This window comes from Andrena cerasifolii, chromosome 1 (assembly GCF_050908995.1).
Source record: "Andrena cerasifolii isolate SP2316 chromosome 1, iyAndCera1_principal, whole genome shotgun sequence".
In the NCBI taxonomy this organism is placed as follows: Eukaryota; Metazoa; Arthropoda; class Insecta; order Hymenoptera; family Andrenidae; genus Andrena; species Andrena cerasifolii.
The window spans coordinates 25,627,175-25,640,732 of NC_135118.1; the positions used below are offsets into that span (position 1 = coordinate 25,627,175).

Genomic DNA, 13,558 nt, shown 5'->3' on the forward strand with positions numbered 1-13,558 from the left:
CAAAGGTGAATTGGGAAAGGGAGGAGCGGGAAGAGGGAGGTGGGTATACCTGTTCGGGTTGAGAACTGGGAAGAGTGGAAACTCGAAATTCGAAAAGTTCAGGAGCTTGGGGAACGTTTGAGGCACGGGACGCCATTTAGGGGGTCATTCTACTTTGATCGGTTGAAGAATTAAGCTATTTGTAAAGATTTTCTTCGTAGTAAATACAACATATAATGAAACAAATCTTTTTGGTATTTATTAAGCTACTCTTATATCATACAAAAAAAATTAAAAAGAATTTTTGCAATTTGTTTTAATTGCTTTTCTACAGTGTCAGTATGGCACCTAAAAAAAAGTATGTTCACGGCGTAGGTAATTTCCCGGCTCAGGCTTATCCGAAACAAAAAATTACAAAAGATTCTTAAGGAGAGGTTCCGGTCTAAAAGTCGATTTTTTTTTTATTTAATTTTTCGAATGTTCAACCTTTTAGGAATGCGTGTTTAAAAGGAGTTGTTGAAAATCGTAAAATTCCATTTTAAGATTAGTTATAGGCATTTGAGTAGCGGCAAATGCATAGGTAACACCCGGCCACTCGGCACTCGCGTAAAACTTTAGACGCGTTTTTCTCGAAACAGTTGTTCTCAAAACGGTGGAACCTGTATCTCCAAAAGTTATTATCCGATTCGACTGAAACCTTTTTTATTTTGAAGATTATTCTTCTGTCTAGTGGGGAAACTAGACAAAATTACAAAATAGTGAAACTTTATAATTTTTAAAGGCGTTGAAAGGACGAAAAATATAGGGAAAATGTGATTTCAAACTTGAAGTGTCGTTATTTAAAAAAAAATGTCACTTTTGTAATTTGTTTCTGGTTTCCCTCCTAGACAGAAGAATAATCTTCAAAATAAAAAAGGTTTCAGTCGAATCCGATAATAACTTTTGGAGATACAGCGCCCACCGATTTGGATCAATTTTTTGACGCCTTGACTTTAACGACTCCGCAGTGCCGTCTGTAATGATTAATTACACAACAAAAAACATATTTCTATAATCTAAGACATCCTTAATACAATGCAAAAAGTCCTATTAAATTATATGTAGTAGTTTTCCAGTAATTAATTCCTAAAGATCACCTATTTTTTTGGGGTCTAGACCGGAACCTCCCCTTAATCTGTATGAGTGCATCTATAGCCACTAGCTCAATTAACAATTTTTGTCGAGAAATAACCGAGATTTTTTTCATGAAACACCCGAGAATACTTCCTTTTGGGAATTTTTTGTCTCGGATAAGCCTGAGCCGGGAAATCACCTGTGCCAAGAACATACTATTTTTCAGCTGCCGTATTGACACCTTAAAAAAACATTTAAAACAAATTAAACAAAAATTCTTTTTAAATTATTTTTTATAATATAAGAGTAGCTTACTAAATACCCAAAAGATTTATTTCATTATATGTTGCATTTACTGAGAAAAATATCTTTAAAAATAGCTTAATTTTTCGGCGATTCAAAGTAGAGAATGACCCCTTAAATATCTTCAGACGTGGATGTTGGTTTCGTTTTAGGATACTTTTCTATGCATACACAGCTGTTTAATAGTAGCCGCTTGTACGCGTGAGATGAGGTAGCGTGGAGGCCAATAAATCAGGGAAACAATATTTTCGTGTACTTCACTAGTTGTAAAATAAATGTTTTTTTATTACAGATTTTTCATTTCCTTTATCATTTCCCCTCCAAAAAATCTTAAAGATAGCTGCTCTTTTAGGATCCAAAAGTCGGACTTACACCAGTATGTTTCGAAAAGCTCTGCTCTTGTTACTTAAGTGCTAAAGAGAAATGTCCTTATTTCTCGGTTAAGAATGAAGTTATAACTTAATTCACTATGAAAGTAAACAGACGGAGCCTTTAAGACTTAAAAACTGTTATTAACTCAAATTATAAAAAATTCGACTTTACCACTATGATTCTCAGCCCCCCAAATGTCAACTAAATTAGCAGAAGTGAGAATTCTCAGTATTTTCTATCCAACCACAGCGACATTGACACCTATGATCTCAGATCTACCTTGCCACAGCCCCAGAATCTAAAATAGATGACTCTAAACAGCAGTTACATCCCTTACCACCGTTTTCGCCCTGGAATTTCTCCCTAAAAAAATGAATTCCTCATTTCTTTGCCGCTTGCGTCGTTCACCACTTCGACCTCTCAATTGAGAAATTTAAAAAAGTGGAGCTGATCAGTTTCGCTCCTTGTTCCCCCCAGTTCCAGCTCCGTCACCTCCGAACAGCAAAAGGAGCCGAACAGACAAGCTCCCCTCAAAGTAGTACAAAAACCGACAACCCCCAAAAACGGTAACAACGTAAGAAAACACTCTGCCACCAACCACGAAACAAAGAAACAAACCGTATTCCCAACCACGAATAGACACCAAGGGAAGTAAGAGCGCCGCAAAAGGAAGAGGGAAATGACTCCCTTCGCGGAAGAACGAGGGGGAGCATCGGCAGGGGGGAGTAACGAGAAGCGGAAGACGAGGAGGAAGGTCCTCCAGACCGCGACAGCGAGCAACAGCCCGATCAGTCATTAAACCGTCGCGATTCCCTTTTGTTTCCGTGTTGTTGTGGGGACGGTTGGGGGGGGGGGGTGGTTTCGGAACGTGTGGGCGCCAGTTTATTCGTCCGTGTGTTTTCGTGTCGCTATCGGGCGAAAGGGGTGAAAACGGACGCAGGGAGATGTGTACACTCTCCCCGGATTCGATGGGCACAGAGGGGGAGGGAGGGAGGGTTAAAAGAGCGAGAGAGCCGCGAGGGAAAAATCGCGGAGGGAAGAGCGAGGAAGGAGGGTGTGGGGACAAAAAAGAAAGACGAGGCCAGGAGGGTGGGGTGTATAAGGGAGAACGATGGAGAGCGATCGGGCGTAACGTTTTTAATTGTTTCGCGCCCAGCCGCCTTTTGTTTCGGCGTTTATGCCTCGTAAACGGTTGCTGAACGCCAACAGAGGGCCACGGGGAGGGTGGTACCCCGGGGTGGATTCGACCTCTGACTCTTTTCACTTCCTCCCCCCGCCTCGATCCACCCCTCGATCCAGACTCCTTTTCTGCCCTCTCGCGCGCCTTGTCACGCTCCTTTCCGCGCCGCGAAGCCGTGCGGAAAGCCGAGAGACGACGACGACTCGTTTGGTGGTTTCTTTACGCTTCGCGTGCCCTCCGCTCGCGTCCCCTCCCTCTTCTTTTGGAAAGTTGTTCCTGTATCGACAGTGAACTTAAATTCCGCCACCGATTTCCCTTTTTTAGGGGTGCTCAGCGAGTTCTTGGGTGCGACGATGGCGTCGAGTTGGGTTTGGTGTGAGATTGTTTTTAGCCACTGGGGTGCAACTGTGAATCGATGGGGGTAAGAGACACTGTGCTTCGTGGGGATGGAGTGAGTCATTTGGGATCGATTGAGTGGCGTGGGAAATGATACACAGGAGGGTGGGAAATGTTCAATTTGTTTTTGGATAATTATTATGGGGTTGTTTAGTCAAATGCCTGCATACCTTGGGAACTTAAAATGGTCATTTTGAAAATCAGGGTTAAGTTTCCCTGGGTTGTTGACTTGGGGCAGCTCACACTGTAATGTGCAAAATCTACCCATATAACTTTTGATGAATTTACCTACTTGTTGTCAAAAATGACACTAGAAATTTATTCCAAATCTGGATGCATTTTTTCAAACACGTGCCATAGGCAGAATGTTTTTGCTCTTCATTTGATTTTCATAAGTTACGTTTAATATGTACTGTCATACTTTCAAAACTGTCATGTCAGTTTGTTACAACACTAACAATTTGTACTATTTTTTTATGTTAAATTTTAATCAACTTCAAGGGGACATTTAAAAAAAGTATCAGCAAATCCCAAATTCCAAACTTTGAGGCCACTTTAGAAGGAATAAAATTCCAATGTGGTGTTCAGTATTAAAGAACTATTTTACCGAGAACTTGCCAACGACGCACAGCAATCAGGATATGATCATTTGTTGACGATGAGTACACGAGTATACCGAGGAACAGAGAGGTTTGTAAGAGTTGAAACGAGAAGGTGGGAAACAAAGAAGTCCGTAACAGATACAGTGACTCGCAGGTTCGTGCACATAAATTAAGAAGAACAACTAATTGCGAAAGCCACTGTGCACATACATTATCTTTGCTTCTTGATACCTGGATGACATCACTCGATGCCCAATTTTATTATGAAAAATAAGATTGCAGCCATAATGTAGTCGCACAAACGTGGCAGTCCATTTTCTCTGAACAGGTACACCTATGTATTCGCGAGAGCGTAACCAAACCACTTGTAAAACAATTTGTTAAATTCTACGTTTAATTATGAAGTAAGAAACACTGTAAGTACCGAGAGGAGAAGGGTAGTTCCTTATTCTTATTTACTTCTATGCTTCTTTATTTTAGAGCTGTTCGAGTACTTGAATAAAGCGAGCCGAGCCAGACTCGGCTCGAGGAACCGAACCGGGCCCGTTCGTACTGCCCGAAACATTCAAGCTTCAAGCTACTCGTCACAGTCGGACGACCCGAAAATTTTGATCTGCTCAAAGTAGCTACATTCGGGCCGCCTGAAAAAATTCGAGTACTCGGCTCGGTCACAATTTCAAGCTACTCGAATATCCGAGTAATCGAAGAGCCCTACTATTGCGAGATGAGAAGAAGACCGACTACCCGCAAGCTGAACTGTCACAGGGGCAAGTGGAATCGCCCGCTCGCTCCACCCTATCCCCTCCAAAAAATCCTACTTTTCAGACTATAATTTGAGGGTTATATCATTTCAATAAGTTAATAAATGTAAGCACTATATTAAATTTAATAAAAAAATGAGATTTAGCTCATCTCTCCCCGAGCGCTGGGAGATATGATCCACCATGTGGGTCTCATTTCGCAATAGTACTTTCTTCATCTCAAAGGCGACCTTGTTCATGAACGTTTATTAAGAAGAAGATGAAGAAGAAGAACGTGGCAGTCTTTCGTGAACTGTGTAAGTAACTATAATCACCCAATAGTAAATCCTCAGTACCAGGTCACCCACCAAATGAGCCATTTAATGCAAAAGTAGCGTACTCAATCCTTTGCCTATCAGCTTTAACACCACATCTCGAAAGTTTAATCTTCCTTCCGTTTTGCTCAGGAGTGGTATAAGTCTAATCTTTCTTTTACTTACACCACATTTGCATTAAGCGGCTCAAATATCGACTATCCCCACAGAATATGCTGCAGAGTGAAGAATGCCACAAGTCACACTTTCCCACCTTCCATTAGACTTTAAAGCTTGCGCACTGCAACCTCTCTATTCCCCAGTGCACCCATAGCTTCAGTATCTCAGACTCTGTCGCTGATCCACCAGCAAATTAAACTCAGAAGCTCGCACTAATCGCAAGGACCAATTAAACCCAAAAATCTCAATCCTGCGAAATGGTGTTGGGTCACCCTTCCCCTCGTCAAATATAGTCATCCAGCGATCCATTAACTCGTGGTCGAAGGTTCCCACTTCTCAGGAGACCCGAGGCCCCAAGGATTCCCCGGGAAAGCTCACGAGGCCCCAAGGATTCCTCGCATGGAAAGTTCGCTCGATCAAGAGCAGAGGTCCTCCGTGATTATCGCCAGGCGAAGGTTCCGCGGAGGTTCGAGAAAAGGGGACGCTGGCAGAAGTTTAGTTCAAACACACTCGGGGACGTGCTTCCACGGCGGCGTTGCACGTGTACGCGCATTCGAAGGAGCGGCTACACCTATGCAAATAGGGATAGTCGTCGGTCGACGGTGTCCTGTTCCCGTGGCCATGTTCCCCGTGCCCATGACTGACTCTTTGCAAACAATGTTGCCAGGCACGTCGCGAAAACATGAGTAGTCGTGGATCCCGCATTCAATAGTCGAGCCACGTACACGTGAATACTCTCGTCGACACGATATTGGCAAGCTCTCACGCGAAACGTGAAGTTAGTTTGAAGCACGAGAGCTCCAAGCTCCAGTGCTTTGATCGGTTGGACGTGAGCGGAGGCTGGGCTTCGAGGAAGACGTACCGCGAAGTTCGTGGTTGATGGCTCGAGCGCTTCTCTAAAAGGGTGCAATGCTCTGTGAAGACGAGGTAAAAGTAAGCAATATCCCGGAGAATTAAGAGAGTTTATAGCCTTCGACTTTGAGGTGGAGGTGCATCTTCACCCTCTGGGGCTCTCAGATCAAGCACCCAGGGAATTTTTAAGGGGATACAAAGGTGTCTTGATAAGTTTTGATGCCATTTCAAGTGACTTCAACTCAACACTTCGAGGATAAGAAATTGAGGACTGCTGTGAAATTGGGGAGCCTTTCGAATTGGGGTTCGAATTCTAGCAGAGTTCCTGTTAACCTAGTGAAATTAGGAATTACATTCAAACTCGGATACTAAGGAAACTGAGGTGGGACGTAAAAAGTTGCAGGAATTAAACCACTGAGCTTCAGAACCTAGATGACATAATCTATCAGCGTCCCAGCTTGTCCTCTCCAAGATGAAGCTAAAAAGTTTTCAAACTCCACTGCAGCACAGAATTTCTATGATTCTACTGTAGTTATAGTCAACCCTTGAGCTGATAAAACCTTCTGATCATCTTGTTACCTTGAACAATAAAGAATTACCCCTTCTCGACTACAAATCCCAAAATATCCAACCCCAAACCCTAGACGAGCTAATCGTTCGTCATCCCAGCTTACTGTATCGTTATCGTCATCTCGCTTTATCTCCCTCTACAGGAAGCCAGAAATATTTCGAACTCCACTGTAGCACAGAAATTCTACGAATCTACTCTTACAGCCAGCCTTTGAGCTGCTGAAGAGCCCGCGGTCGATTCTCCGCCGACGACGACGGGGAAAGATCGCGATAAGCGATACCTTTCGACTTTAATTAAAAGAGCGCTGGCTCGCGCAACTGTTCTTCCGCGGGTGTGCAGATGTAACAGAAGAAAGAGGAAGCCCTTCCGCGGTGAAGTAGGCATTTGATTAAACCGTCGCTTCTTTTCCTGGCCGCAACGGGGCTTCCGAATAATATCATTTTTTTTTTTCTCTCCGCAAATTGAAAGCGAAAAGCGACCCAACTGTTCACGATCGACCGATGAAAAGGAAAACCATCGAGGATGAATATAAAACACTTCTCGATGAATTCGCGAACCCCGCTTCCCTTTCTTCGTTTTTGAATTCGCTCCGTTTCTATGAGCCTCTCGCCTCCCACTTTTTTTTTTCTTTTTAATGCAAATAGCCGCTCGTCGAGAATCCCACGGCTGTGATGCAAAGATGCTGCTCTTTGAACCAATCGCTTCGCGAGTCCGTGTAAATTAAATAAATTAATCAAAGTCAACTGATGTCTCGCGATATCGATACAGATCTCAACATGTATGGAGGCCCCTTAGTACAGCGAATTCATTTCTCGCCGCGCTTGTCTTATGATAAACGTTTCTCACATAGGGTAAAGTAGCCGAATATGACGACTAGTGTTCCTGATTTCTCGATATTTTTTGTTTCTCGAGAAATCAGAAATGAGATTATATTTCTTGAGAATTCTCGAGAAATTGAAGAAAAATATTGTAATAATTATATTTTTGGAATAATGTTGTTAATATTTATCAAAAACACAAGGAAACTTTAACTAAATCATTATTCCTGTCTAATTTATACAAAACTTGTGTAAATTAAAAAATAGATATTAAATATATGTAATTGGTAAATTTATTTATTTAATACAAAATTTGTACAAAGCGAAACATTACTTTTGGTTTTAAAATTTATTTTTAAATAGCACAATGCGTCTAATGTAGCCTCAGGGAATCTATTTTTTTGTGGCAAAATCTGTTACTGTTATATTTTCACGTTTTATAAATATCTACTTTTACTGTTAAATAAAAAAATGCGTCTTGACCATTTTGGAAGAAATTCTGGATCATGCAAAAATTTTATACGGGGTACAATAGTCTTATCTCCTTATTTCAATACTTCTTCTTTAATAGCCACAAGAACCTCATTAGGTACTTAATTCAGTCTACATTTTTTCTAAATTTTTAAATAAGAATTTAAGTGCTCCTTCAGCAGTTACTAATGTCGAATCTTCTGTACTGTGATTTTCTATTGGAATTCATATAGGTTCTAATGCTACTAATAAGATTTATTATATATTGAAGATGTGTTTATACGTTCGCGATTAAGTAGTAATATACAATTTGAACTGAAAATTCAATTCCGAAAATAAATGAGATTTATAATAATTTTCGTAGACTTAAGTTTCTCGAGAAAAATAGTACTTCTTGAGAAATAAGAAATAAGCATTTATAAAATTTCTCGAGAAATTCTCGAGAAAGAATTCTCGAGTAGAAACACTAGGTATAACCCCATGATACAACTGTTCTTAGTCAAGAGTTTTTAAGAAATGATCTCATATTCGGCTCAATTACCCTACAGGACATGCGAGCCCTTTACCCTATTAATATATTATAGTCTCTTTCCAACACTTTGGCGAGTAAAGGTTACTCCATCAAAATTCCAAAAAATACCTCCCCTATATCCAGAAACCCCCTTCAATTCCACCACTTAACTCCAACAGATACCCTTCCGCCACAACCATAAACGACGAAAATTGAATACAATACCATCTAATACAGTAGAATCCCCATCCCTACGCCCTGAAAGCATTTCCCTCAAACCCCCTTAAACGATTCCTTATCAATCGAAAGCGATGAAGGTACATCACGCTCCACGCATCATCCCCACCGTGCGAATACCTTCGCGCAACCCTTCGGCTGGTCAAAGACAGCGCGAAAATTCCAAAGAGTCCCTCCGCTATCACCCCGGCAGACCCTTCAGCCACGACTGTTCTAAGCAGCCGCGATAGCATCGCCCGCGCTGGGGCGGCGAGGGGGGGTGGAACGTACACAGTCGAGTGAAATAATTTCCTGGTGTCCTCAGCAGCCACGAAAGAGGAAGGAACGGAAGCGGACTGGTCTTTCACAAAGTTTCTTGGACACTCGAAGAAGCTTCTACTGTGAGAAACTGCCGGATAATGGTCCCCCTACCTCGCGCAACGGAGAAGCCCCGAGTGATCCTTCGGGATAAAGGGTATACCGCACACGTACACACAAAAGGACGGTCTCCTCCTGCTCGCGTGTGTACGTACCCCTACAAAGCGCGTCCTCCCTCGCCGCCGGGGAATCCGCTGGAAAGACCAAATCTCTGTGCCCTCCTTTTCCACGTAATGACTGCGGTGCACGTCCCTGCCCCCTTTGATGCGCGGGGCCGGCATGCGTGCCCGTCCAAATTGGCCCGGCCCTGGCACCGACCATACAGGCTTTTCCTGCCGCGAAGGGAAACGTTCAGAAGTTTATAACGGAGCTGGAGAACTTGCCAGATCGGATGTCGAGCACCTCTCTGCTGTCCAATCGTCGGAGGCCCAGCGGTAGGTATTTTTCGAATGTGGCGCAAGGGGGTAAGAAAACCGAGGCTCGCATACTGTTATCGATAGGAACCTCCATGGGATCAGTGGTATTCTTTTCAGCTTCCGTTTTTGAGAAAAATTGAACTGGGTTTAGTTGAGCTTTAGGTGGTTTCTTTTAATACTAATTTCTGTTAACGCTTCGTTTTTCTTTGCCAAAATTTCTGTAAATTTTTAGAGCTTAATATTCCAATTTAAGAATTTCGCGAAATTTAACTAAAAAATCGCATTTCTCCAAAACGCATTTTTTTTAAATACAAATTTCAGCATTATCGAAATTTACATTTCCAGAAAAAGACTACTAAAGAAGTGCGAATGTACAATTATCGCTGAAGAGTTAGAAGATTCAATAATGCGAAAGTGGTAAGTAAAAAATGACGCTGGGGTGCACTGAACCCCGCGTGACGAATTTGTGATTTTAAGAAGGCATGATCACGGAGGGTTAATGAAAAGTCGAATTTGGAGCAGAGAGGGATTTGTCTGATTCGATGCAGAGAAGGTGGAATGGTCTTTAGGGGGTGCGTATTTGCAATACGGTGTGGAAAATTCTCTACCTACTGTATATATGTGTACGTGCAGGGGAGGAGAGTGCATCAACCCTCTCCTGGCAAGCTGAGGATCTTCGACCTAGCAAGAATACAGAGACCGACCAACAAACCAGTCGAGAATCCCCCGCGGTGGGTAGGCACTGGCCCGAGAAATTCAATTACGGCTAAACTTCTCTCGACTGAGGACGTGCCTCGCCTGTGCACTACTGTAAGCACTCTGTTTCGAAGATCGAACGCGGGGAGACATCTTCTTGTGCACTTCCGACCCCTTGAGTTTTCAGGGCCGACGGACCGGGGGCGCGAGGGGCACGCGGAGAGGAGCGTAGGTGTAATTGAAACCGAGTGAAATGGAACTTTCCATCCCCCGTCGCGTCCTGAACGATAGCTCTTTGCTGTGCCGTAGGAGTACGGCAGATAGGAGGGGGAAGGAATCGCGAAGAGTGATTTCTGTCGAAGGCAAATTTGCTGGGGATATTATTCCGTGCTCCGTGGTTATTGTTAACTTGTGGCAATGATTTTGTACCTGCTATTTAAACTGATGGTTCACCTGCTGTTTTAATTGATTTGACTAGGGACATTGGAGGAGTTTGGGTTGATGAACATTTCTTGAGAATTCTGAAATTGAAAGAAATATTGAAAAATTATATTTTTGGAATAATGTTGATGATATTTATCAAAGACACAAGAGAAGTTTAACTAAATGAAATTCTGGATCATGCAAAAGTTTTATACGGGGTACAATAGTCTTATCTCCTCTTTTCAATGTTTCTTCTTTAAGGGGAGGTTCCGGTTTATATGTCGATTTTTTATATTTCATTTTTCGAATGTTCAACCTTTTAGGAATGCGTGTTTAAAGGGATTTGTTGAAATTCGTAAAATTCCCGAAGTTATAGGCATTTGAGTAGCGGCAAATGCATGGGTAACACCCGGCCACTAGGCACTCGCGTAAAACTTTAAACGCGTTTTTCTCGAAACAGTGTTCTCAAAACGGTGGGCGCTGTATCTCCAAAAATTATTATCCCATTCGACTGAAACTTTTTTTATTTCGAAGAATATACTTCTGGCTAGGAGGGAAACCAGAAAAAATACAAAAAATTGAAAATTTATAATTTTCAAAGCCATTGAAAGGGTGAAATATAGGGAAAAAGTGATTTCAAACTTCAACTGTCGTTATTTTCCAAAAAAATATAATTTTTGTATCTTTTTCTGTTTTCTCCCCTAGCCAGAAGTATATTCTTCAAAATAAAAAAAGTTTCAGTCGAATCGGATAATAACTTTTGGGGATACAAGTCCCACTGATTTTGATTAATTTTTTCACGCCTTAACTTGAACGACTCCCCAGAAATCGGTTAGTTTTTCTGAATCAGCATAAAATTCTGAACATATTAGATGTATTCTGATAAAATAAATAACATCGGTGTTAATTTTCACAGCGATTTTATGTTAGCTCGACCGCCTGCCCCGGACTGACCCTAGTTAAATGGCAATTTAACAGGATTGCGTGCGAAATTACAGTTTTAAATTATTGGACTTCGTCGCTGTGATATTTTCCGTCAGGTGATCGTTGTAAATAGAATTTTTCCCCGCGTTCCGTTGAAACTGCAATACGAGCAGCGGAAATGCGGCACGTGGACCAAGAAAGGCCAGGAGGAGAGAGAGAGAGTGTGTAAGCGCATGCGTTTAACACGCATGAATTGCGTACGAGTGCCCATTAGGAGCGTGCGTGAACATACACGGCTAAATAGGGCAAGTGGCCAGAGACCATAATGTTAAGTAAATAATGGCCAAACTCCTGGCCCCTTATTATACCACTCAAACCAGAAGTCGTACTCGTTAGTGGCGGCTTTTTAATTCTGTCCGCGCTCTCCCAACCCTTCGCTCCTTTCTAGGCTTCTTCGCCTTTGCTGGGTCATTCTCACCCTTCGTGAAGTGCACACGCGTGCCGCTAACTCCCATGCGAGCGGACCTGCGTGGCCTTGTTCACCTTGACGGTGAACGTCGCCTTAAGAATCCCCTAAACGTCGACTGTGCGCCAGGGTGTTCCAAACTTAACAGCATCTTTCATTCGTCGCGTTCAGAATTAAAAGAAAAGTGAGTACTGATTCTAGAAAACGGAGGATGTCTTCGAGGAAAAAAAGCTTGGAATTGTTCAGTAGATCAGAGGCATCGCAAAGAATCAAATCTCCCCATATTCCACCCGTGATAGGGTTTATACAAAAACCAACTTTGGAAAAACTGGTTTTCGAATTTTCACCAAAAAATTAATTAAATTAGAAAATAAATATTTGTACTTATTTTTAAAATATTCAGTTTGTTTAATATTTATGAAATTACAAAAATACAACAAAATAAAATATACTCTATCTATATAAAACCTAATAAATAAAAAACTGAAATAACTAAAATCCGTACAAAATATAGATTATAAATGTTTATTTCATTTAGTATTTTTCTTCCGAAAATATGAACTCATGAAGATTAGTTTTACAGTAAACTGTTACCTATTATAGTATGCTTGTGTCCGAGGACATTGCAAGTCAAAATGTTATCGTTTTTAATTAAATAATTAATTCATTTTTACATATTAATTCTAGTATATAAACCCTTTTTTCAATTTAAAACCCGGTTTTCGAATTTCAAAAATTTATTTTTAAAAAAAACGGGTTTTAAACCCGGTTTCTGAAAACCGACAAACCCTAACCCATGACCTCAAAGTCACACTCAAGTACCAAACATCACTGGAGAACTCCAAAGACACCCTGACTGCCAAACATCAGGACACCGAAGCCATCCCAAAGGAACAAACATCCCCTCATCCCACCCATGACCTCAAAGTCACACTCAATAGAAACCGAAGGGCATCCCTACTACCGAACATCAGGACACCACAGGCAATCCCAAAGGAACAAACCTCCCCTTATCCCACCTCTCAGACGTACCCAGCTACCAAACATCCCCCAGTACCCAAATGGAGAACGCCAAAGACATTCCTGCTACCGATCACCAGAGCATTATAAGCATCCCAAAGGAACAAACTTGCCCTTATCCCATCCAGACCTAAAAGTCGTACTTAACCTCCAAACATCCCTCAACAGGATCATTCCACGCGAAGTCGGACACTTTTCGGAGTAACATTTCGGATTTTGGTGCAACTTGGATATGTTGTAGTCTTTAGGGTTATATAAACATATCTCGAAGGAGTTTTCGAAATTTCAAAAATTGTGGATGTTACAGCTCTTTGAAATATAGTGTTTACTATTTTTCCAAAAATTATAACTGTTGGACTAATAAACTGATAAAAATGAGCTTTTGGGTGCTTACAGTGCAGATATAAGAGTACCTAATAAAAATTATTTCACTTAATAAAAACGAATATTTGACCATTTTTTTAGTAATTGTTCTAAACAAATGCAATTTTATAGTTGAAGGCACCTTTTTAAAAATTTGGAAAAATAGGAGGATAAAGCCCTGTGCTGGCGACGCAGTGTCACATTCAATTAGTTTTTATTTGGCCAATTTTAAAGTGTCCACAGTTTTTAAAACA

At 41.5% G+C, this 13,558-nt stretch overlaps 1 protein-coding gene across 5 annotated transcripts in view; it reads right to left on the reverse strand.

The window, feature by feature from the left end:
- Dmrt99b (doublesex-Mab related 99B) overlaps positions 1–13,558 on the reverse strand; it is a 37,655-nt gene that overhangs the window by 18,709 nt on the left and 5,388 nt on the right. The window lies entirely within an intron of this gene.